The sequence below is a fragment of the Nicotiana attenuata genome, unplaced genomic scaffold (genome assembly GCF_001879085.1).
Source record: "Nicotiana attenuata strain UT unplaced genomic scaffold, NIATTr2, whole genome shotgun sequence".
Classification (NCBI taxonomy): Eukaryota; Viridiplantae; Streptophyta; class Magnoliopsida; order Solanales; family Solanaceae; genus Nicotiana; species Nicotiana attenuata.
In genome coordinates, this window is record NW_017671128.1 from 34378 (window position 1) to 59687 (window position 25310).

A 25310-nucleotide genomic window follows, 5' to 3' on the forward strand; every position below is an offset into this window, starting at 1 on the left:
GCCGGTTATGCCAAACGGTCCCAAATTAACACCATGGGACCGCCTTGACCTCCTCTACCCAACCCCCATAGCCACTTGTCTCAAACATGGCCGGAATTGCTCAAATATTAGATCGAAAATCTGGGCCAAAACATCAACTCACCCAAATCCAACCAAATTTACACCATATACTCTTTTGACCTCCCTCCACCTGAGTCCCTAACCAGAATCTTTCGAATATTGCCAAAGCTTCTCGAATTTTAGATCTCAGACTGGCAGAACCCTAGCTCAGAAAATCTTGGGGATTTTGGACCGTAACTTCCCTAATCATGTGTGTTCTTTTGGAAAACACACGATTGGGGATGTTACGTGTCAAGAATCCCGGTGGATTCAAACAACAAATGGCCAGTCGGAGTTCATACCATAGTCAGTCGAATGATCAGTAAGTGTTGATTCTGTCTTTGACTATGTGTATATTTTCATCTCGTTCTTGTAATTGTTTTTAGATTTAGCTTAATTTTGTTGGCTCAAATTAATCCTGCGCTGTTAAACCTTAGGTTTTAGTTTTAATTTCTTTTCGTTTTGAATCTGTCCTGCTAAGTGCTTGTTTTAATTTATGATTCATTAGTCATCTTGATCAATTCTGTTAGGATTTGTTGGTTGTAATTTTGTTCTTGTTTGAGTTAATCTGGTCAGCTAATCCCGTTTAAACAAGTTGTCATTAGTAATGCCTTAAGTCAGTGTTTAGCATGGTAGGGTTTTTAGTTTAGGATGGTCTGGTTTAGCTCAGTAATTCCAAGAGGGTTCAAGGGGTAGTATAGGCATGAAAAAGGGTAGTTTCATTAAGATTGGTAATTGTTGAAGCAAAGTAAGGGTAGAATAGGAATTGTAATGGGCATAGAACCTTCTAGGATGGACTATAGTATAGATTTCAATGAATAGGTGTAGTTACTTGCGTAACAAGTCAGAAATAGAGGANCACCTTCTCCCGGGTTAACAGAATTCCTTACCCGAATTTCTGGTGCGCCGACAGTTAACAGAGTCATAACTTCCTCGGGTCGGGATTCAACTAGGTGACTTGGGACACCGTAATTTCCCAAGTGGCGACTCTGAAATCTCAATAATAAATCCCGTTCGGATTGTCACTTTAAGTTGGAAATAATTCCTTTTATCCTACCCTCTTCTCATAAGTGTAGATAAAAAGGAGGTGTGACAGCTCTGGCGACTCTGCTGGGGAAACAAACCCAGAACTTCGGTTCAGGGTTTAAGAATTCGAGCCTAGAATAATTGTTATGTTTGGCTTTATCTGATTTTCCTACATGTTTCCTGCTAAATGTGCTAAATGCTTTACCGCTTTGATATTATCTGAATTGTATATGAACTGTGCTGAAACCCTTCTCTCCTCACCCCCCGGGGATGTGCTCACTGGTGGAGACTCCCTATTCTGTTAGTGTCAATACCTTGAAATAAGAAAGAGGCCGGACAAGTTACTAAGCCGGACGATCCCGCGGGTCCCCGGTACGTAGCCCCCTCCTCGACTCGAGTTGTCCGCTCGGGTACACAGTCTAGAACACATACCCAGGTTTTGAACCTAGAAGAACTTAACTCCATGCCGGATCCCCAGTAGGAACGCTTATCTGCATCACGTGCATTTTGACTTAGGGGATTCAACACAGGGGTTGGGTCCGTCTAGGACAGGTGTACCCAGAATAATGGACCATCCTGATGCATCCTACTTGTGCATTTATCTGTTTTGGACTTACATGCTGACCGGCTTTGATTATCTGGGCAATATTGAAAAAAAAAAGAAAAAAAAAAGAGAAAAAGCGAAGTAGCAGTGGGGAGAATTAATTACCTATACCAGAGAAAAAAATCAATGGCCGAGTAGTGCCGAAATGCTGCCGGATTTTTGAGAAATTGAAAGAAAAGAAGAGGAGTAGTTTGTTTTGTTTGCCAATGGAAAAGAAAAACAAAAAGAGTTTTATTTTCAAATTAGTTCGTTTTATTTGCCACTAAAAAGAAAATATAAAAAGAATCTTGCTTTCAGAAAAGAGAGTTTGCCAACAAAAACCAAAAAAAGGGGTTATTTTTCAAATTAGGGGTGTTTTCCAAAATAGTTAGATTTATTTGACCGAACTACGCAGGTTTGATTCTCACCGGATGTGAGATACGTAGGCAACCCTCATCGGGTCCAACCACCCTTTTGCAAAAGTAGCCAAAAAATGTCATTTTTTATTTTTGTCATAAATAAATCAGGGGGTGCCGTTTGTCAAAAATAGCCGAATGTCCCCAAACGGGCGCCGGAAGGCTGTTTGTGCAAAAACGGTCATCTTGAGTCATTTCCCCAACGGTCCGATGACACATTTTTAACCAAGACCACACAATCCAGTCTAGCCCATAAATCATAGAACCACATTTCACTTTCCGAAATCATACACAAGATCAAAACCTCACATCTATATTCAGAATAAATCCGAACGAGCTGTAACAACCCATACCTGCAACCTCAGCTGTAATCATATGATACACCACATAACTCAAACACTCGAAACAATAACTTCTATTCACAGCAGCTGCACACAATAGCCAAATACCGGTAGAAAACCTCTTATCAACTAAGGTCTTATTCCAACACTCCCGTATACTGCTAAGGATAAATGAAACATGCAATAAACCGTAACCATCTCTCAGGTCAACCATTCGTGAAATCACTTCCCTTTGGCTAATACCACCGCAGATTTTCCGAGACGAACCTCGATATTATCCTTCCAACAAGCTGAAATCAATTCCGTTCGTATTCATTAATGACCCCAACGATCACCTCAAATCCGACACACCACTCTGGTGACATGACACATCAATACAGGCCTAAGCCACAACTTGCTTAATTCGCGCACCAATAAGAAACGGTCTGAACATACTCAAATCATGAAAATGACCCAAACGAAAGAGCTGTACCTCAAGCTCATCAGTACCATCACAATACAAAGCTGAGACCCCGTCTCACATCATAGAAATAGAACACATGAATCTACCCCGAAAGGTCATATCTCCACGTAGCCTCGCTACAATGCGCGATCCTATCCAAACACTGTTACAAATGAAACACCTCAAGTCACTATGATCAAAATCGACATCCACGCACAATTTGATGTCGGGACCCGAAACAAATCATTACACCCACGGTGAAACAAGTAACACATACCACGCAAACCCGATAGAACATAACCAATACGCCATTCACCGAGCATCACCCAATTACTCTTCCCGCTCGACTTCCACTATGAACCCCAACAGAACCGCACCATATGTGCCCATAACCAACAAATCATAACGTCTCGCAACGCAGAAGGCAACTCATAGATCTCCTAGACCACTAATAAGCTCAATAATGGTTGAATCAGCCTATCCCTCAACAATACAATTCGGGCCAATCAAGCCGACTCAAGCTAGAACACACATCCACATTGGCCTGCCAGCGAATTCCTTACCAAGGAAACCTGAAGTTGTTCCTTCCACTACTACAACTCCTGTCGGTGCCATACGATACGGTGCCCGATACCAAATCAATACCGAAATCAACAACCTGCCCGGTGACATGCCCAGCCACAAGCAACACATCCGAGAAGTCCCTCACCACCGGACTGAATCAATATGAGGAGCCTCAGCACTGACACTCGTCACAAGACCCCAATTAAGAAAGGCAATCCTTCCCAGCCGTCTGCTAGGTCTTCGAAATATAAAAATCCCCAATATCATATCCAAAATCTAACATACCAAGCAATGAAAGATCCACTCGGGCCTCCAAATCCCGGTAGTTGCTAAACAGTGCCGATGCACACGATCTACATCCACAACATAGCCTGGATAAGAGAACTTCCGGTCTCCAATTCCATGTAGCACACAAGTCACCATACCTGATCCCAAATTCCGCCGTCCGAATACATATCAAGAACTTAAATACCCCATCTTTCCATGATAGATACTCTAAAATTTCCCTGTGCCACCAAGCAATCCCGATTATCACCAGTCGCTCCAACAAGAAAGTGCCGCAATACTACCAAAGTATCATCAGTTTAATCACATTACCCTTTTTCTGAGACATATACTCTCGTCAAATCACTTCCAGTTAGCAGTACCATTTCCTTGATTATCTGAGGCTACCCGTTGCCTAAGGGTTTTATGAACTTCCTTTCAGACTGAACTGTAACCTAGCACACGCAAATCTCGATCCCCCCACTACATACCGCATATACCATACCATCCTAGTATAACATGAGAACTTCATCTCCCTTCCGAGCCACAGAAATCTACGTACTCGACTAGTCAAGAACTTTCCTTTGGTCCCATCTAGAAGAAAAGTCACTACACATACCATGCTCCGCATGCCCATAGAAAATATACATCCCCAAACCGCGGTAAAGACCATCAAGAACTCTCCGAATTCCCTTTGCACAAATCAGACCTGCCAGGACTGAATCCTTCTAACTCGACCAAGCTAAGCAAGCCATCAAAACCCAAGAGCATTGCTGCAAAATACTTGTAAGGGCTCATTACCTCGAACACATACAAAGAATTAATCATATCCTTACCATACCGATTCGGTCTACTATCAAGCTATTCTATCTATCTAATTTCCCTTCTGATTCATCATCAACTTGATATTCCCTCTTGCTGTAGCACCACAATGCCTCAACCCAGGCTTACCACACGAGACCCAAGCATAAGACCACACTGTCTAAGACCCATAAGCCACTGAATACTCTCTCAAATATCCCCAGAAACACCACATTCTAGAATACTTTACTCTAAAGAACTTCCTGCGAATCTAAATCCGTTACCTTTACTTTCCTAATACTGATACATAGAATCCCATAATTAACATAAAAATACCACAAGTCTTGACCTCTTCCAATGAAAACACAGTCTCTAACCATATACACAACCTTAAGATACCCGATTGTTCCCTGTAGAATCTTGAACACATTAGAACCATTCTTGAAAGTCATTCAGTCTTTATTCAAACTGCAACTTACCTGACCTAACGAACAGAACCACTCGTGCCTCATTGGCACTCCGATACCGCAAAATGAATTCCTCATCCCAGTACAACCAAGCAACTTCCTGCTCTATGCGCCGAGCATTCTTTACCAACAACACTCTAGACATTCCGTGATTCTCATACCTTATGAAGCATAATATAACCTTTGTCAAAATTTTCCTTTACTCTAGCCATAGCTAATTCACTCGCATGCCCCAAACTGGAACCAACATAGCACCTAACCGTGCAATCAACTGCTCACAGCAGACTCCCCCATTTGGCTCGAAGCCATAGATCAAGATACGCTCAATAACTCATAACACTTTTACTCTATTGATGCCGCAATACCATAGCGAGATTAAACTCAAATCATTTATAAGTTTGTGAAAACACAGATCACCTAGTACTGTAAATGTTCTACAAATCTCGCATTCATCTCCGCAACAGTTAAGCCCACTCTCTTAAGCGACCCGAAATTTCAGATTTCAACATGTACTTTTCAATTACACATGAGATCTTCTAACATACACATAGGGATCACACCATTTCAGATCACTCCGCAGGAGATAACCCACCTGCTTTGCCTCAATATAACATTTCTGTATACCTTCCACCGTCATAAACTATTCGCAGTCACTTAGTCTTCCTGAGTCTGAACTCATACCGCAACATAAAATTTACTTCACTCCCAACTAGGGGACATGAAAAGATTCTTCACGCGCCCATAACTCGGGGCTACACATCCAGTCGCAATGGAAATCAAGCACTTATTAGTTCATTTATCATCCAGCAGACCTCTCTCATCACTTCCATGTTACATAGATGCGTCTCGCAGTACTAACATACTCATCACGTAGCTAACCGGCCATCACTCCCACTAATAGGGACAATACCGAACATATAAGTACAGAACACTTGCTCACAAAATCAGCCCCTCGGTGCTCAAGCCATAGGCAAAGATTCGGCCTCAAGTCCTCTAGACTGGCCCAACATCAAACTCACAGAGATCACATCTCGCCCCTTGATCGGGCAATCACAAGCCATCAAGGCACATATGATACTGAGCACTCATACGCGCATACGAACGCGTGGAAGGAATTTCAAGAGTTTCTTTTCAAGCTGAATCCAGGACGCACGATAAGAATTCAAGAATGTCAAGTTTTCCTAAAGGTTCTGCAGCCTCTCGAGGATAAATACAGACGTCTCCGTACCGATCCGCGAGACTCTACTAAACCTGCTCATGACTCGTGAGACCTAGTAACCTAGGCTCTGATACCAACTTGTCATGACCCAAACCCCGCTCTGGTCGTGCTGGCGCCTCTCGTGAAGACAAGTCCAGCTAGACCATCACAAAATACCTCTTTTAAGAATTTAAACAATTCACAAGCAGTTTCAATATGATTTAATAATATTAATTAGCGGAAGTACAACCCAACACAACCTTAATCGGGGTGTCACAAGTCACGAGCATCTATCAGAATGTAAATCCCCTACAAGGTCTCTAATATACAAAATCGGAATAACGAACAAAAGAGAGGAAAATGGTGCTGCGAACGCTGGCAGTCCCCCTTAACTCATATAACTCTGCCTCTGATCAGCCAAACCCGCTACCGGGTGAATAGATACCTGCATCTACACACGAGGTGCAGGGAGTAAAGTGAGTACTCCAACTCAGTGAGTAATAAGGGTAATAACAAATGAGCAGTAAGAAATCACGTAAAACAAACCATCATGCTATATAGGAGCAATGTAAAACCCTTTGAGAAAAAGTAGTGAAGCTGTGAAATCTTTAGAAATATCTTAGCTCAGTTTAAAACCTCTTTTGAAAGTGCCCCTTTTCAGCGGTTACGCAACTGAATGCAAAGCGAATAGTGCAGATAAGCGCAGAATTTCGCCCCTCGGGCACAACACACAGTTACTGCCAGAATATCAGGTAAATACTGCAAGAAGTAGCACAAACAACAGACAATGACAGACGAATGAAGTAAAGTAAACACACAGAACAGTACTAGCACCGCTGCAGCGTGCAGCCCGCTCCACATATCGCTGCGGCGTGCAGCCCGATCCGTTTATCGTCGACGGCGCTCACTAAGGGTGTGCAGACTCCGAGAGGGGCCCCTTACGGCCCAAGCGCAATATCAAGCCATCTCGTGGCATCAAATCTAGGCCCTCGGCCTCATATCAGTATCAGTATAACACTGCTGCGGCGTGCAACCCGATCCAAAAGTATCCTCACAATACAGGCCCTCGGCCTTACTCAGTCAACAAAATCACATAAGCCACTCGGGCAACAGTAAAGCATGATGCTCAGCCCAAAATATTTTTAGAAATATCATTTCGAGTGTTTAAGGCATAATAAACTTGGCCGAGTTTTAAAACAGTGGAAAAATACATGACTGAGTTGAAATATATAATTAAAACAGTGAGGAAATTATCAACAACAATCCCCGAAGGGTTCAAATAGCTGGCACGAAGCCCAAATATGGCAATCAGCCCAATTTATGATGATAACAAGTAAATTTACGTCAAATACGCGGTAAATTCATCAATCGGGACGGACCAAGTCACAATCCCCAACGGTGCTCTACCCCACGCTCGCTATCCGGCGTGCAAGTCACCTCAATATAGCACTACGATGTGCAATCCGGGGTTTCAAACCCTCAGGATATCATTTACAATGATTACTCACCTCAAACCGGCGAAATCTCTAGCTTGCGACGCCTTTGCCCCTCAAATCGGCCTCCACGCGCGTCGAATCTATCCAAAAACAGAGCGAATACATCACAATATGCTAAGGGAACAAAGCCCAAGCGAAAACAATCAATAACGGGCATAAATCCCGAAATTACCAAAACGCGAGCCCCGAGCCCACTTCTCGAAACTCAGAAATTTTCACATCAACGGGCTCCTTAACTCGTCACGAGTCTATACATACCAAGAACTCTCGAATCCGAGCTCAAATGGGCCTTCAAATCCCAATTTAAAATTTCAAAAACTCAAGCCCTAGTTCTTCCCATTTTAGCCAAGTTTCCATGAATTTCAAGGTTAATTCCACAATTAAATCACGTTTTTAGTTCATAGGACTTACCTCCAATCAATCCTCTTTGAAACCCTCTTCAATTTCTCCCAAATAGCTCTCAAGTTGATCAACAATGATGGAAAATAACTTAGGCTCGCGGAACAAAATATTTTAAAAAGCCCTTCTGCCCAGCTGGTATTCCTCTATGCGAACGCGGTCAAACCTCCGCGTTCGCGATTAACAAAATTTTTGTTGACCAAATTTACCCTACGCGAACGCGGTGCCCAACCCGCGAACGTGATGCCTTGACTTCTCAACTTACGCGAACGCGGCCCATACTGTGCGAACGCGAAGAACAAATGTGCTGGGCCCTCAACTTCCACTATGCGAACGCGTACGTACCACCGCGAACGCGGTGCACCAGATCTTAACCTTCCACCATCGCGGACCCTATATCGCGAACGCGTAGAACCAGACTCAGCCCTGCCAAAATTCTTCTATGCGATCGCGGCCCTTGGCTCGCGATCGCGAAGACCAAAAATTGCCCTGCACAACTGCTGCAATTTTCTGCAATATTTTACAATTCTAAACTCCCCGTTAGCCATCCGAAATCACCCCGAGGCCTCGGGACCTCAACCAAAAGCACCAACACATCCTAAAACATCATCCAAACTTGTTCCAACCATAGAAACGCCTCAAACAACACTAAAACCATCAATTCAAATCGAATTCAAGCCTAAGTTCTTCTAAAACTTCCGAAACACACATTCGATAAAAAACCCAACCAAATCACCTCCGAATGACCTAAAATTTTACACGCACATCCCAAATCACTTAACGAAGCTACAACAACTCTCGGAATTTCATTCCGACACTCAGATCAAAATCTCACCTATCAACCGGAATTCGCCAAAATACTAACTTCTCCAATTCAAGCCTAATTCTACACCGGACCTCCAAAATCACTTCCGATCACACTCCTAAGTCACAAATCATCCCCCGAAGCTAACCGAATCATCAGAATCCATATCCAAGCCCTCTAATACATAAGTCAACATCCGGTTGACTTTTCCAAACTAAGCCTTCCTTAAAGAGACTAAGTGTCTCATTTCCTTCAAAAATCAATCCAAGCCAACTCGATCACACAAGACACTGATAATGAAGCAGAAAATGGGGGAAATGGAGCGGTACTCATGAGACGACGGGTCGGGTCGTCACATATAAGCAATATTTAACAGCACCCACTTTGAATCAAACAAGAAATCTTCAAAAATAAAATTGAGCTTCAAGCCCAACAATAGTAGGACCATGGAAGGCCTTCAGCTATTTGACAGCATGTTGACAGCTCGAGTTAATCCGACAAATTTCACTTATACAACGCTGTTGAGTGCTTGTAGCAGGTTGAGAGATGGTCTTGCAGGGGAAGCAACTCATGTTAAAGTAATTGTTTCCGGGATTGCACCAGATTTGCCCTTGTATAATCCGCTGCTCGACATGTATTCTAGTTGTGGTGATAGTGAAGCAGCTTTGGAAGTCTTCGGAAAAATAAAGAAACCAGATCTGGTATCTTGGAATTCAATGATTTCTGGATATGCAAACAATGGAGATGGAGAGATGGCGGAAGGTAAAAGAGACAGAGAATTGGAGGAAGGTAAAATGAGGAAGAAGAAGTGCGGGTATATAGTTTGGGGGCTATGGGTAGGAGTAGTAAATAGTTTGGGCCTGGGCATTAAAGGGTAAATAGTTTGAAATTAATGGGTATAAAGTGAGATTTTCTCTTTTACTATTGTGTGGGTCCAATTCTAATGTCCTTTTTTTGCTTTCCTCTTAATTAGAGTCGTCAACATGGGCTTGGTCCGTTGGGCCAGCCTAGCCCAGCCCGTGATTTAGTAGGGCTGGGCTAGAATTTTTGGAGCTTATTTAAAAACGAGGCTTTTAACCTGGCCCGAGTAAGCCCGTGGCCTATGAGACTTGACTGAGGCTAGGCTGGGAAGACTCGTGGGCCTAATAAAAATACGTATTTAAAATGTATAAAATATAAAAATCATATGACACAAAAAATATCAAGAATTCCAAGCTTAAAGTTTATTAAGTTCATCATAATAAAATATCAAAGTCTTAAAACGTGTATTAGTTTTAAAAATTTAATAATTTTTAATATTTAACTAACTAATTTTGCATAAAAATTGTAGATGTAGATGAAAGTGAAGATGTTAAGACAACCTTCTGACAAGCGGATTCAAATGTGTTTGATGAAGATGATGTGTTAGATATCCCATAAACGTCATGAACGTTCTCTTGAATAGTTTGTTTTGAGTTTTGACTTTTACTGAATGAAATATAGTCTTGTCTTTTACTTTTTTAGTGTTTATTGTGATATATTGGAACAATATAAGTATTAAGTTTTGTGAAATTTTTCCAATAGGACTTTTTTAACTTTTAAATATTTATCTTTTTTTAAGTTAGATTAAAGAAAATATATAAAATTATATTTTAAAAAATAATAGGGCCCGCAGCCCACATAAGGCTGGGGTGGACTGACCATTATATGGCCCATTAAAATGATGGGCTAACCCAACCTAGCCCGTCAATTTCTAAAACCCACGCGGACTGGGTTGGGCTAGTCCGGCCCGTCCATATTGGCAGCTCTACTCTTAAGTAGTGGAATTTTTTTATATAAAAAAGATACTGAAACTACACATCAATTTCAGGTTTTGATGCAGAGCATCTAGAATCACGTGGCAGCAAAGTTGGACTCTCCTTATAGAAATTGAACAAAACATGAAGCAGGTGAGAATAATGTGCATTCTCACCTGATAAAAGGACAAAGAAAAGAAAAACAAAAAGGTCATCGAATGCATAATCTTGTGTCGATTGTTTAGGGTAATGACAAAGCAGAAGTTCTATTAAAGAATCTAATATAAATAAGTTAATAGGATTCAACCAGGGGCTGCCCAATAAGTTTTGTGGCCTAAAGTCAAATTTTATGAGAGACCTTATATCATATATTTTTTATGAAATTCGGGTTCGATATTTATTTCAAGTGCAATTTTCTTGGAAGAAATCATAGCAGTTGCAAATCCTTCTTCTCTATACTTGTATTGGAAAAATTGAGTTTACATATTAAAGTAGTATGGAGATGACGTGTCGTGACACGTAGACTGGTCAAATGGTCAAAGAATTTCAATTAGCCAAGAGGCACGAGTAGCAATGGATGCGAGCAAAGGCAAAGGAAGAGGCACAGGCAGACATTCAAAGGATTCGACGCCCATACCTATTCAAGACATTTAAACTCAAGAATCAAGGGAATGAATTTGACAACACATGAGAGTCTAAATACAGTATTTAATAAGCCTTAAATGCTAAAAACGTTATAAAATCTGTCTTGAATATAATGATTATGTAACGTAGCATTCAATGTCATTAATTGCCCATAATGGCCTTATTATGACAAAGGCAAGACATATATCTCAAAAATAGCTATAAAAAGGGGAGGACTGAGCAATTGTAGGGACACGAAAGATCATCTGAATATACTTTGGTTTACTTGTTTTATTCAATTATATTCTGGCTATCCAAATTACTTTCTTTTATACATTCTTGCTATTATCAGTAGCCCGTGTTCTTCTATATTATAGCTTTAGTCAAAATTCCATTTTTTTTGTTAAACAAATTAGTTCCGCTACCGGGAATCTGATAATCCATTTTATTTCAGCCTAACTTTCCTTGTTGCATCAACCATGTCGAACAACAATGACAACATTCAAGGAAACCAAGAAAATCAAACAACCCAGCAACTTCAGGGAGATCCACAGAACAATAACATACTGATTCCTTCTCCACGAGGCTCTCCACGGCGGTCTCGTGAAGGCACTCCTGATGGGTCTCATACAGATGGACAGGCTCAATTCGGAAATGTTGAAACTATGGATGAGGCTTTGCAAAAACTTATTGCCTCACAAGTCAATAAAGCTCTTCAGACTTTTGTTAGCCAATTACCTGCTGCACCACCCACACCCACTCCAAATAACAACACTCTGGAGAACCCTCGTTCCGGGCTCGTTAATTAAGGTAGTGGTGGAACCCCCAGCAAATCACAGGAGGGAGAACCAGGTAACTTAGTTAATTCTGATTTACAAAATTTAGTACTAATATTGCAGAAACAACTCAAGGAGCAAAGTGATCGCATAGAGCAAATACCCGGGGTGCCACCTGTGATCAAAGGGGTAGATATGGATAAATATTCACAACAACCCTGGAAGCCAAGTGCTGCTCCCCTTCCAATCCCAAAGAAATTCAAAATGCCTGATATACCAAAATACGATGGAACAACAGACCCACGAGACCACGTGACTGCATTCAAAACAGGCGTAAAAGGCAACGATTTGACTAAGCAGGAGATTGAATCAGTATTAGTCAAGAAATTTGGTGAAACACTCACTAAGGGTGCACTAACATGGTATTCTATTTCACCCGAAAATTCTATAAATTCTTTTGCTGAGCTTGCAGATTCTTTCATCAAAGCACACTCGGGAGCTCAAAAAGTCGAAAAAACAATGGAAGATATTTTTAAAATTAAACAAGGGGACTCGGAATTGCTTAGGGAATTTGTGGACAGATTCCAGCGTGAAAGAATGACATTGCCACGTGTACCAGAAAATTGGGCAGCTATAGCTTTCCGAAGCACACGTGAATCACGAGATGATGATAGAGGTCTAAAGGCAAGGTTTGGCGGTTATAATTTCAACGTGAGCCGTGATGGCGCCGGACACCGTTGTCAGGCAAGCCAACCATAAATACTTAATTAAATTCTCAGTTAAATAATTGTGAAAACTCTAATTTTCCTTCAATTTTACTAGTAAAAGATACTCATTTCAAATTAAATATGAAAGTNAGGTAGACTGACCCTCTTCAAAGTTTGTGGAGCAGCCATGAGGAACCTTTCTAGGTGTTAACCTGATAGAAAGGAACCTAACTCTGCTACCAATTGATAGAATATATGAGTGCACCAAACTATATAGAGACCAGGTCCTATATAGGCTTCCTCAGATAACGCTAATGCAACAGTAAGTAAATGGAATAGGGAACTTTTACGTGGAAACATCCCTGCTCAAGGGAGTAAAAAACCACGACCTACACTAGTAGAATTTCAGCTTCACTATGAGCAATCTTTAGATTACAACCTATGCAACTAGGAATTAAACTCTTAATCCCTCACTAACTTGTAATGCACCTATTACAAGCCACTTTGCAATACACCTATTACAAAGACTTCAACTCATGACTAACTCTAGTCACGACACAAACACTAAAGGTTTATAGTTTACAAGGGGTTCCTAATTAAAGCTTCTAGATAAGCAAAGTAGGAATTACAATGAAGAACAATTACAAAGTTACAACTCTACTAAGGACATACAAGAGACTTGTTGTAGGAACTGGTCTGTAGTAGTGTTGTACTTTGTTCTTGATGCACTTGAGAATTGAATGCTTGATTGTCAGACGCTAGGATTGCTTGAATGAATTCTCAAGTGTTCAAGTGATGTTTTGTTGTAATGTTCTTTGTTAATACAACTTGGATGACATCACTTGAACGATGTAATCACTTGGTTGGTCAATGAGGAGTGATTGTTGTACTGTGTTGCACTATTTGCGTGTACAGTGTAGGCAGTCACTTTCCAGCTGTAGACAGTTGACTTCGTACGGCTGTCAGGGGAACCGAAGGGGATCTGAAGTCATAGCAACTCACATTAGCTTGAGTCCGTTAATTGAGTTGTGTACCAAGTGTGTCAGGTCCCTTATCTGGTTATTTGACAGTAAGTTTATTAGATCATCAAAACATAAAGCTAAGGTACTGTAAACCCATCACTTTATTTTCAAGTGTAATAATTATCTTACAAAAACTCTTTCTCTGACATCTTTTTACTTTCCTTATGTTCTTCCAGGTTGTGGAAGCTTAAAAAAAAGGGTAATATGATTCTAAGTATATCATGTATTCGTTCGTTGGTGTTATAAATATATATTATTATGGATGTTCATTTAGTATTTCATTGTAAATAAGCTTCCTAAAGAAGCTTATCCATATGGGACTATATGTTTATCTATTTGGTACTCTATTGGAAATAAGCCTTTTGAACTTATCATTTCGGTACTCTGTTATGGATAAATATTAGCCCTGGTACAAGATTATCTATATCTGGTACGTAGCAGCTTACAAGCAGCTTGCAGTAGCAGCTTACACAACAGCTTCCTTTCTTCTATAAATAGAGGGAATTTCAGTTCATTATGTACATCAGTTTGAAGTTGAATAATATATCAATCTCTCTCTCTCTGTACTTGTCTTCGATTTCTTTAATTTAAAGTATTTATTTTATAGCACGTTATCACCACGAGACTCTACCATTTTGAGCACTTACTTCGAATTTAATTTCTATTTCAGTGTTGATCTCTAATGTAAGGCGACGCTCTTACATTCGTGGTTAGATCTTGTTCATTCCGAGCATCATAAAGGCAGATTATATCCTTGAGGTGGTGAGCTTTTCTTCTTGGCGGTAAAGATGTGTATATCACTTACGTTTGGAGTGACCAAATTTGTGTAAAGTAACTTGAGTCTTTTGCTTATATTTGGTTTAATATCTTTACCAATGCTTGCTTGGTTATATGCTACGTATACAGTATCTATTTTGGTATTTATTTTCTTCATCCTAATTATCTTAATAAAGGATTATAAAGTGGATAACATTGTTAGATCCACTTAAACTCCAACAGAGTTTGCAAGAAATATATAACCACCAGAAGTGGTTCTGTTTCGTATATCTCATTGTAACTAAATTTTACTAAACACCAGAAGTGGTATATGCCTATAACCACCAGATGTGATAATCTAGGCGTTCTATGGTTACAATTGAAGATACGTTATAGAAAATTTCTCTATATTACTTGCATGCCTCGATTTGCTCCTGAAGTAGCAATATCTTAAAAGAGGTTCTAAGACATCACACAATTTGGTGTGATTAATGTACGTTCAGATAATTATATTTCGTTTCCTGAACGATGAGAACTTTTGATAAATATTAATCCATGACATGGACGCTGTTCCATCAACCTTGCATCAAGTCATTAAATTTCCAGTGCCATGGGGAATATATCAAATCAGGGGAGACCAACAGACATCCAGGAGCATCAACGTCGTGGCAAATTTAAGTGCGAAGGGTGAAGAGAAATAGCAATTACAGAATCCAGTTGAGGATAACATAACATCAACCTCAACTGAACAAGGGCAAACAGATGTGGATTCAAAGCCTGATTCCATTCAAGAACCAGAAGAAAATGAAAACATCAAAACAACGATAGAAGAGCTGGAGGCAGTGGTTTTGTTTATACACGGGCCAGAAAGAAAAGTGTATATAGGAGCCAATCTCAGCCCGGATATGAAATGTAAGTTGATTGAATTTTTCAAAAGCTAACGCAGATTGTTTTGCTTGGTCCCATTCTAATATGATAGGTATACCACCGGAGGTAATGACTCATAAGTTGAATGAAGACCCATCTCATCCACCTATCAAACAAAAGAAAAGAAAGCATGGCACTTTCAAAAATCAGGTGATTCAGGATGAGGTACACAAATTGTTAAAAAAGGGGTCTATTCGCGAGGTAAAGTATCCTGAGTGGATAGCCAACACTGTTGTGGTACCTAAAAAGAACGGTAAATGGCGAGTCTGTGTAGACTATACAGATCTTAACAAAGCTTGTTCTAAAGACTCTTTTCCATTACCTCATATAGATCAACTAATTGATGCTACTGCAGGGCATGAGTTGATAAGTTTTTTAGATGCATATTCAGGTTATAATCAGATTAAAATGGATCCGGGAGATGAAGAAAAAACTTCATTCATAACAGACAGGGGGACTTATTGTTATAAAGTAATGCCTTTTGATCTAAAGAATGCAGGAGCAACGTATCGGAGGTTAGTTACCAAAATGTTTCAAGAGCATTTGGGAAAAACTATGGAGGTCTATATAGATGATATGCTCGTTAAAAGTCAGCACTCAGGAGATCATATATCGCATCTGACTGAAACGTTTAAAATTTTGCGAAAATTTAATATGAATTTAAATCCCGAAAAATGTGCATTTGGTGTTGCATCAGGTAAGTTCTTACGTTTTCTTGTTTCTAACCGTGGTATTGAGGTGAATCCTGCACAGATTAAGGCCATTGAAGAAATCCCTGATATACTTTCAAGCAAGAAAGAAGTTCAAAGATTAACAGGGAGGATTGCAGCCTTGGGAAGATTCATTTCTAAATCATCAGAGAAGTGCTTTAAATTCTTCTCGGCCCTTAAGAAACAGGATCATTTTGAATGGAATGAGGAATGTCAACAGGCACTCAGGAATTTGAAACATACTTATCAAATCCACCTTTGCTAGCAAAACCAAAGGCTGGGGAAAGACTACTCATTTACCTTGCTATTTCAGAAGTAGCGGTAAGTGCTGTTTTGGTTCGAGAAGAACAAGGTAAACAATCCCCTATTTATTATGTTAGTAAGTCTTTGTTAGATGCGGAGACGCGGTATCCTCAACTAGAAAAGCTTGCACTTGCATTAATCATGGCATCTAGGAAATTAAGACCTTACTTTCAGTGTCATCCTATTGCTGTAGTAACTGCCTACCCTTTACGTAATATATTACATAAGCATGAATTATCAGGTAGGTTTGCTATGTGGCCTATAGAGTTAACTGAATACGAAATCACGTACCAACCGAGAACTGCTATAAAATCACAAGTGTTAGCTGATTTCGTGGCTGATTTTAGCCAAGGGATGCAATTAGAAGCAGAAAAAAAATTACAGGTGCTCAATGGAGCTAATCCAGGAACTTGGACTTTATTCACTGATGGTTCATCTAACGTAAAAGGTGCAGGTTTAGGGATTGTTTTGGTACAACCTACTGGTGAAACCATTCGACAAGCTATCAAATGTCATTTTATAACTAACAATGTGGCAGAGTATGAGGCTGTGATTTCAGGTTTAGAATTGGCACGAGAACTTGGCATACATCAAATTTTAATCAAAAGCGATTCACAATTCGTGGTTAATCAAATGCTGGGGACTTATACAGCCAGGGAAACAAGGATGCAACAGTATTTAGAAAAGGTGCAGAAATTGATAAAGCAATTTCAAACCTGGAAGGTTACACAAATACCAAGGGATGAAAATCTCGAAGCAGATGCCTTAGCTAATCTCGCATCTGCGGCTGACGTAGCAAGTGATGCAAGCGCCTCGGTTATTCATTTATTTCATTCAGTTCTTGACCCCGACAAGAATGAGGTAAATTTTAATAATTTAACTTGGGATTGGAGGAACGAAATTGTTGCTTTTTTGCAGTATGGAACCATCCCTGATGACAAGAAAAAAGCTCATGCGCTTCGAAAAAAGGTTGCTCGGTACTGCTTAAACCAGGGCAGCCTATATCGTAAAATGTTCGGTAGTCCCTTAGCCAGATGCCTCGGACCTTCTCAAACAGAGTACGTAATGAGGGAAATACACGAGGGGCATTGTGGGAATCACGCCGGAGGAAGATCATTGGTAAGAACCTTAATTAGGGCAGGTTATTACTGGCCTAAAATGGAAGAAGAAGCAGAAAGTTTCGTGGCCAAATGTGATAAATGTCAAAGGTACGGTAATAATATGCATAGACCAGCAGAGTTATTATATCCAGTCATTGTACCGTGGCCGTTTATGAAATGGGGAATGGATATCGTGGGTCCATTACCACAAGCAAAAGGGCAGGTAAAATTTCTGCTCGTACTCACCGATTATTTTACTAAATGGGTAGAGGCAGGAGCATTCAAACAGGTATGAGAAAAGGAAGTCAAAGATTTTATTTGGCGAAATATCATATGCCGATTCCGTGTACCAAAGGAGATCGTATGTGATAATGGCCCTCAGTTTATAGGAAATCAAATCACAGAATTTTTTCAAAGTTGGCAGATTAAAAGGATTACATCTACACCTTATCATCCGGTGGGTAATGGGCAAGCAGAATCAACGAACAAGGTTGTTATCAATAATTTAAAGAAGCATTTAGAAGAGTCAAAAGGAAATTGGCCGGAAGTGCTACCTGGTGTTTTATGGGCATATCGCACAACAACAAAAACAAGTACGGGAGAAACACCATTTTCATTGGTTTATGGAGCAGAAGCTTTAATTCCAGTTGAGATAGGTGTTTAACCAAAAAATAGAATTTTGACTAAAGCTATAATTTAGAAGAACACGGGCTACTGATAATCGCAAGAATGTATAAAAGAAAGTAATTTGGATAGCCAGAATATAATTGAATAAAACAAGTAAACCAAAGTATATTCAGATGATCTTTCGTGTCCCTACAATTGCTCAGCCCTCCCCTTTTTATAGCTATTTTTGAGATATATGTCTTGCCTTTGTCATAATAAGGCCATTATGGGCAATTAATGACATTGAATGCTACGTTACATAATCATTATATTCAAGACAGATTCTATAACGTTTTTAGCATTTAAGGCTTATTAAATACTGTATTTGGACTCTCATGTGTTGTCAAATTCATTCCCTTGATTCTTGAGTTTAAATGTCTTGAATAGGTATAGGCGCCGAATCCTTTGAATGTCTGCCCGTGCCTCTTCCTTTGCCTTTGCTCGCATCCATTGCTACTCGTGCCTCTTGGCTGATTGAAATTCTTTGACCATTTGACCAGTCTACGTGTCACGATACGTCATCTCCATACTACTTTAATATATAAACTCAATATTCCCAATACAATAAGAGAGCCAAGTACGAGGTTTGCACAAGCAACAAAAGAGTCTAATAACGAAGAAATGCGTGTAAGCCTCGATTTACTTCAAGGAAGAAGGGAAGCCGCATTAGTAAGAATGGCAGCACAAAAGCAAGTCATAGAACGGTACTACAAACGGAAAGCACGCCTCGGATTTTTCTAAATTGGGGACTTTGTGCTCAAAAAGGTCTTTCAATCTACAAAGACAGCTAATACGGGAAAATTAAGTCCGACATGGGAAGGACCCTATAGGATCTGTGGCATTGCAGGCAAAGGAGCATATGAGTTGGAAACAATGGATGGCAAAATACTACCTTCGCATTGGAACGCAGTTCACCTGAAGAGATATTATTTCTAAGGAATACCCATGGTCAGGTACCCATCTTTTAAAGTTTATTTTTGAATTGTTAAAATTTTACTAATGATTTTAGATGATAGGCAAAAAGCTAGCCCGTACTAAATGATGAGTCACGACCTGTAAGGCACACAAAATAAACTAAAAATCCTGGCCTAGGGTTACAATTATTCTGATAGAAATACAAACGGGTTAAGCAGTCTTCATCTAAAATCGCACCTCCGAGTCCCGTATGTTTTTCCTTTTCAGGAAAAGGACCAAATGAGAGAAACAATCAAGTGCTCGAGGCTTCATACTTCAACGCTCAAACACTTGGGGGACTACATAATATACACGAGTATGTGTTACTCGTGTGTTTAGAGAAGGCAAAGAAGATTAAGGAAAAATCAAGCCTGAAAAAGTCAAGTGCAGAGTAAAAGTCACAAAGTCACGAGCCAAGGCCAAAGAAAACCTTACTGTAGTTAGGGTAAAAGCCATGTACTAAAACGAGTTATAAAGAAAAAACTCGTATTTTTATTATTCTGAAACGGGTTATAAAGAAAAACCTCGTGTTTTTATTTTTCTTAAAAATCTGTTACAAGAAAAACGGTTACGAGAAAAGTTATAGATGTAATTCGAATACATGTAAAGAATTATTCAAAACAAGACAAAGTTCAAATAAAAACTTGTCGATGTTATTTCAAAAGAAACATGTGTGTTCCTATTTCTTTTATTGTATGCTAACACCATTATGAAGTTGAGACGTCTTCTTCATTAAGTGTCGAAATATAAAAGGGCCCTCTTTTATAAAATTTATGTTTGATTTAGTTATTCATGAAGTTAACAGAAGCATTTTCTAAAGAATAAAAATGCAGATTATTCTATAAGTCTTTAGAAATAAAGGCAAGAATAAATTACANAGAATCGCGTGCTCTCTGCTAAGAATCGCGTGCTATCTGCTCCAAGAGGGGGATTCTGTTCATCATTTCTATACCGATAAGATTGGCCTAAAAAAAAGGGGGGGGGGGGGAGAGAAATTAGAATCTCAAAGATTAAAAAAAAATTACAAAGTAAAAACAAAAAGAAGAATGTAAATACCTTCAAGGTAGCATGCACAATGTCGTTCATCAGAGTCGGGGAACTATGGCTCTCCAGCTTTGCTTTTTCAATTAGGCCAATCAAAGGTTCCAACCATACATCTGCCTGACCTGATTTTCTCAAAAGGCTGCTCTCAGCAGGAACTTCAATAACCACCCTCCTCATAGCGACACTTCTACTTGAAGAACCCACCTCAGTATGATGAACGATTGGAGGGGGAATTGTCAAAGGAGGAGTGATAGAAGAGGTAAGAACAGTCGAGGTAAGAACAGTTGAGGAAGGAATAGTAACAGCTGGGGGTGGCAACGAAGGAATCACAGGCACGGGAGTTGAAAAACAGGCTAGGGGTGTTTCATCTAAGTCATGCCCTAAACTTCCACTATCAAAACAGCTAATAAAAAGCTGTTCAATGGACTCACGAGTATCACCAGGGTCAACGTCATCGTCAGGAATTACCACCGGGGCTTCAATGGACTCAGTAAGAGGAACAGAATGACGGGGAGACACCTCTGTTTCGTCATCGAAAATTATGCGTCTTCGAGGTTCCCAAACGAGGNACACGTAGACTGGTCAAATGGTCAAAGAATTTCAATTAGCCAAGAGGCACGAGTAGCAATGGATGCGAGCAAGGCAAAGGAAGAGGCACGGGCAGACATTCAAAGGATTCGGCGCCCATACCTATTCAAGACATTTAAACTCAAGAATCAAGGGAATGAATTTGACAACACATGAGAGTCCAAATACAGTATTTAATAAGCCTAAAATGCTAAAAACGTTATAGAATCTGTCTTGAATATAATGATTATGTAACGTAGCATTCAATGTCATTAATTGCCCATAATGGCCTTATTATGACAAAGGCAAGACATATATCTCAAAAATAGCTATAAAAAGGGGAGGGCTGAGCAATTGTAGGGACACGAAAGATCATCTGAATATACTTTGGTTTACTTGTTTTATTCGATTATATTCTGGCTATCCAAATTACTTTCTTTTATACATTCTTGCGATTAGCAGTAGCCCGTGTTCTTCTAAATTATAGCTTTAGTCAAAATTCCATTTTTTGGTTAAACAATACTTGTTAAAGAAAGAAATCAAACTTTTTCATTTCACAAAACATTTTTTAAAACTTATACATAGCTTGTTAGACGTAGCAAAAATGGCCCCCCATAAATGTAGGGCCTAAAGCAGTTGTTTTACTTGTTTTATGGAAGGGCCGCTCCTAAATTCAACACATAATATATACACATAAAAATGAATTATATATTTAGTATAATTTTATGATATAAGAGTATCGAGTGCTGATTTGGGGATTGGAGTACGTTATTTACGCTTTTCAATTACTCCTCTTTTTTCAGGTAATTTATTTACTTGCGCATCTTCCATTGATCTCTACACTTTCTCTGAACTAAAATTTTAAGTTCATGCTAAACTAGATCGTTCTCGTTTTTAAACATTTTTAACAGCTACAACTAGTTACTAAATATTTTCAACTTACCTATAAAAATGTACAAATATATTGTTGATATATGCATGGACAACCCATGTCTATCTCTTATTACTGTGGAGCACTACTGTTCACTAAAAAGAAATATTATTATACGTCATACTCATACATGGAACTTTTCCATTTAAATTAGAAATATTTGAATTCTCAAACAAAAAGCACCCACTCTATCCTTGATTTTTTTTTTTTTTTTGAATCTCCTGAAATATGCAGTTACTATTGATAAATTTTCATGTTTTCTTGCTTCAGAATCTTCTTACATAGTATATAATATATCCAAACCACGTGAACAACATAATGGAGTGGTTTACTTTAAAAAGTGCCTACTTGCATACATAGAAAAATTAGGTACTTCATATTGCTTAGTACAAACTTTTTAATTGTTGTTTATCTAAATAAGGTAACATGATCTCATGTTAGACAGTTTCAGCAAGTGCACCACTTGACTTTTGTGTAATAATGTTATTCAAATGTATGATTTGATTCTTCTTAAACGGCCATTTTTACTAAATTAATGAGTACTACTAAATAGGGTAACTGTTAATTATATTTACCATACGTAAAAGATTTCCATTAGTTCCTGTCCATCACTACGCCCATCCTGTATCTAAATATCACCTCCATGCACACTCTTCAAAGTCAAAATTTATAGCGAGTAGGAAATGGGCTACTGCCTACAGCCATTTAATGTTTGTATCAAAATAAAATGTGACACGATATAAAAATGAAGCAATATCCACGTGGTCCTTAGAGTTGTGGGTTTCTAGAAAACGGAAAATAACGTCAGGATTCAAGATACTGAACTCTCGATACTTGATGACAAAAAGAAGTGTCAATTATAAATTAATTTAAGCAAACTCCTAGAAGTTGTATCCAAGTCAATTTGATACAAAGCGTGGTTGATTTTTTATGCTGCTTGACCCATTGGACACGTTTATGTCAAGAATCTCGAGATTAAAAGAAATGATCATAGAAAAGGTAAGGAAACTGCATAGAGACCAAACATTTGTGTCAACTAAAGAAATTTCAACTATTAATTAACAACTTTTAACTACCCTTTTATGGTCTAACAAAAACTTTTAACTACCCTTATATTCTCCCTCCGTCTCATATCAGTAATCATGATTACTAAAAATAGTTATCTCAAATTATTTATTATTTTGAAAGTTCAAGACAAAATTGATTGTTTTTTTTTCTTTGTTGGCATGGGAGTATAAAGTGGCAAAAGCAGTTGGAAAAAAGACATATCAACTGCTTTTGCCACTCTGTACTCCCATTTCCCATCTCAAAAATCATGTTACATCAAATCAAAACAATCAAATCTTGCAAATATTTTAAACTAAAATTCACAAAACCTCTGAAAATTATTTGAGAATTTTTCTTACGGCTCCTGAATTTTACAAGAAGTGTTGTTAAAGTTAAACAAGTTTAAAAGATATTAATCTGTAACACTGAATTTTTACGATAATTTTTACAATTATAACTTATATCATTGAACTTTTCAGTTCGCTTACACTTGATTTAGAGCCTAATAGCAATGAATTTAAAACCTAAATTAAAAATCTCATATAAACTATAATAGTTGAAGAACTATAATTCTATTTAGTTGAGATCATAACGTTATGAGTTATAGTAGAATGGTTAAATTGATTTGAATTTTTTCATGTGTCTTCATAATCATCTATTGAACGTTGACTTTTAGAAGCTTGTCTTGCTCTTTCCATAGCAATAATTAATTTTCATAAGTAGTTTATTTTGACCTTTAAATTTAATACAACATAATTGTTGAGGTGGAAACTGAAAAATTGAATGATATAAATCATTTTTCAAAAGTACAAAAACTTTAAAATTAATTGTAATTGCATATAAAGGAGAGAAATTGCGCTGTTAAAGTAGATCCATATATGTGTGATTGGTCAGATTTTGGGTAAACGGATGGGTTAAATTTTAAAATAGTTCAGGTCTTAAATTAGTATTTTAATAAAAAAAAAATTAAACTAATTTTTGTCATCACTAAATCTCACAAGAAGTACAAAATTCAGCAAACATAACCATTTAAGTGAACTATGTAAAGCTGAATTTAATGTTTATATGAGCCATCAACACTATATTGGAATATGTCTTTCTAAGAATTCTCATTGGTTTAAAATTCGTTGCGTACCAAGAATCGAGAATTGATTTAGATAAAATTAAAGCTGTATATGGTCGAAATCGGGTTCGTCTACTGCATGACGGATCAGGCTCAGAATGTGAAGGATTGAAGATCAACCCCGAGTCTCATCGAACCAGAACACGAGGTCAAAATGTCCGTCCTCGAGAACATTGAGTCCATGATCCCGGAATCAACCCTGACCCCGAATGAGCTCGAGGAAACATTGTCAGTATAACCACAGAAGACCGGAATAACGAAATATCCGTAACCGGTCGGGTACCACGGCGGGAATCTCCGCACGTATCAATAAGGAACCGGCAAATCAGCAAATCAGGAGATTTTTACCTTTTATAGAATTGTATCTAAAGTAGGACTCCCCTACTATATAAAAGGGGTCTAATTACTTCTAAAGTACATTGTAACAATCATTCAGAAGCAATATATTATTTTTCTCGTTAAACTCTTACTTTATCTGTGCCCTGATACCGATCAAAGTTCATCCAGTTCAAGGGTGGCCCTCCCCCCAAGGATGTAACTATTCAATTCGTGTGGTTTGAATTTACTGTATCATACTTTATTTCAATTTCTATTCAATTCATTGCTTTGTATCAATTTAATCCACGTATAACCTTAAAACCATATACAAATTTAATTATTATCCGATTTTGAGGGTAAAAAGTTTGGAGCCCACCATGGGGATAAGGATAATAGTAGTTATCTGATACGAATTTCCATAACATACACTATTCTACACTTGTTCTTTGAAGTGTTTCTAATTTCAGGTTAAAACTAAAAATGTCGAACTCTCAATCAGCACCTCTACATGTTGACAATGAGTCCGGCCACCATAGCGAAAACGACAATGTAGCACCTGGATACGAGGTGCCCCCGGTCAATCTCGGCGGAGTCCCGGCCGCAGGCCCGATCGATGTTAGCTCACATGTGGCCATCAATGCAAATTTGCCTATCGATCCTGAGGACAGCATCCGTAGGGATGTTCGATCGCCTGCACAAAGCATATACGGCGGCGAAGATAGTGTAATCAACTTGAGGGTAATCTTTGAAATTTTACAGGCTCAGCAGGCGGCAATAGCCTAACTCCAGAACCAGAGCCGCACGCCCAGTAGGATTGAGCCTGAACCATCCCGGGAAGTCATTTACAAAGATGAACCGGCCTCAGCGAGATCGAATGAGAAGGAGTCGAGGACCAACCCGGTAATAATGAAGATGCTCGAGGAACTAACAAAACGGATAGAGTCGGGGGATAAGAAAATCGTGGCAAACGATAAGAAGGTGGAAACCTACAATTCCAAGGTTGATCAAATCCCAGGAGCACCACCGATATTGAAGGGCCTAGACTCCAAGAAGTTCGTA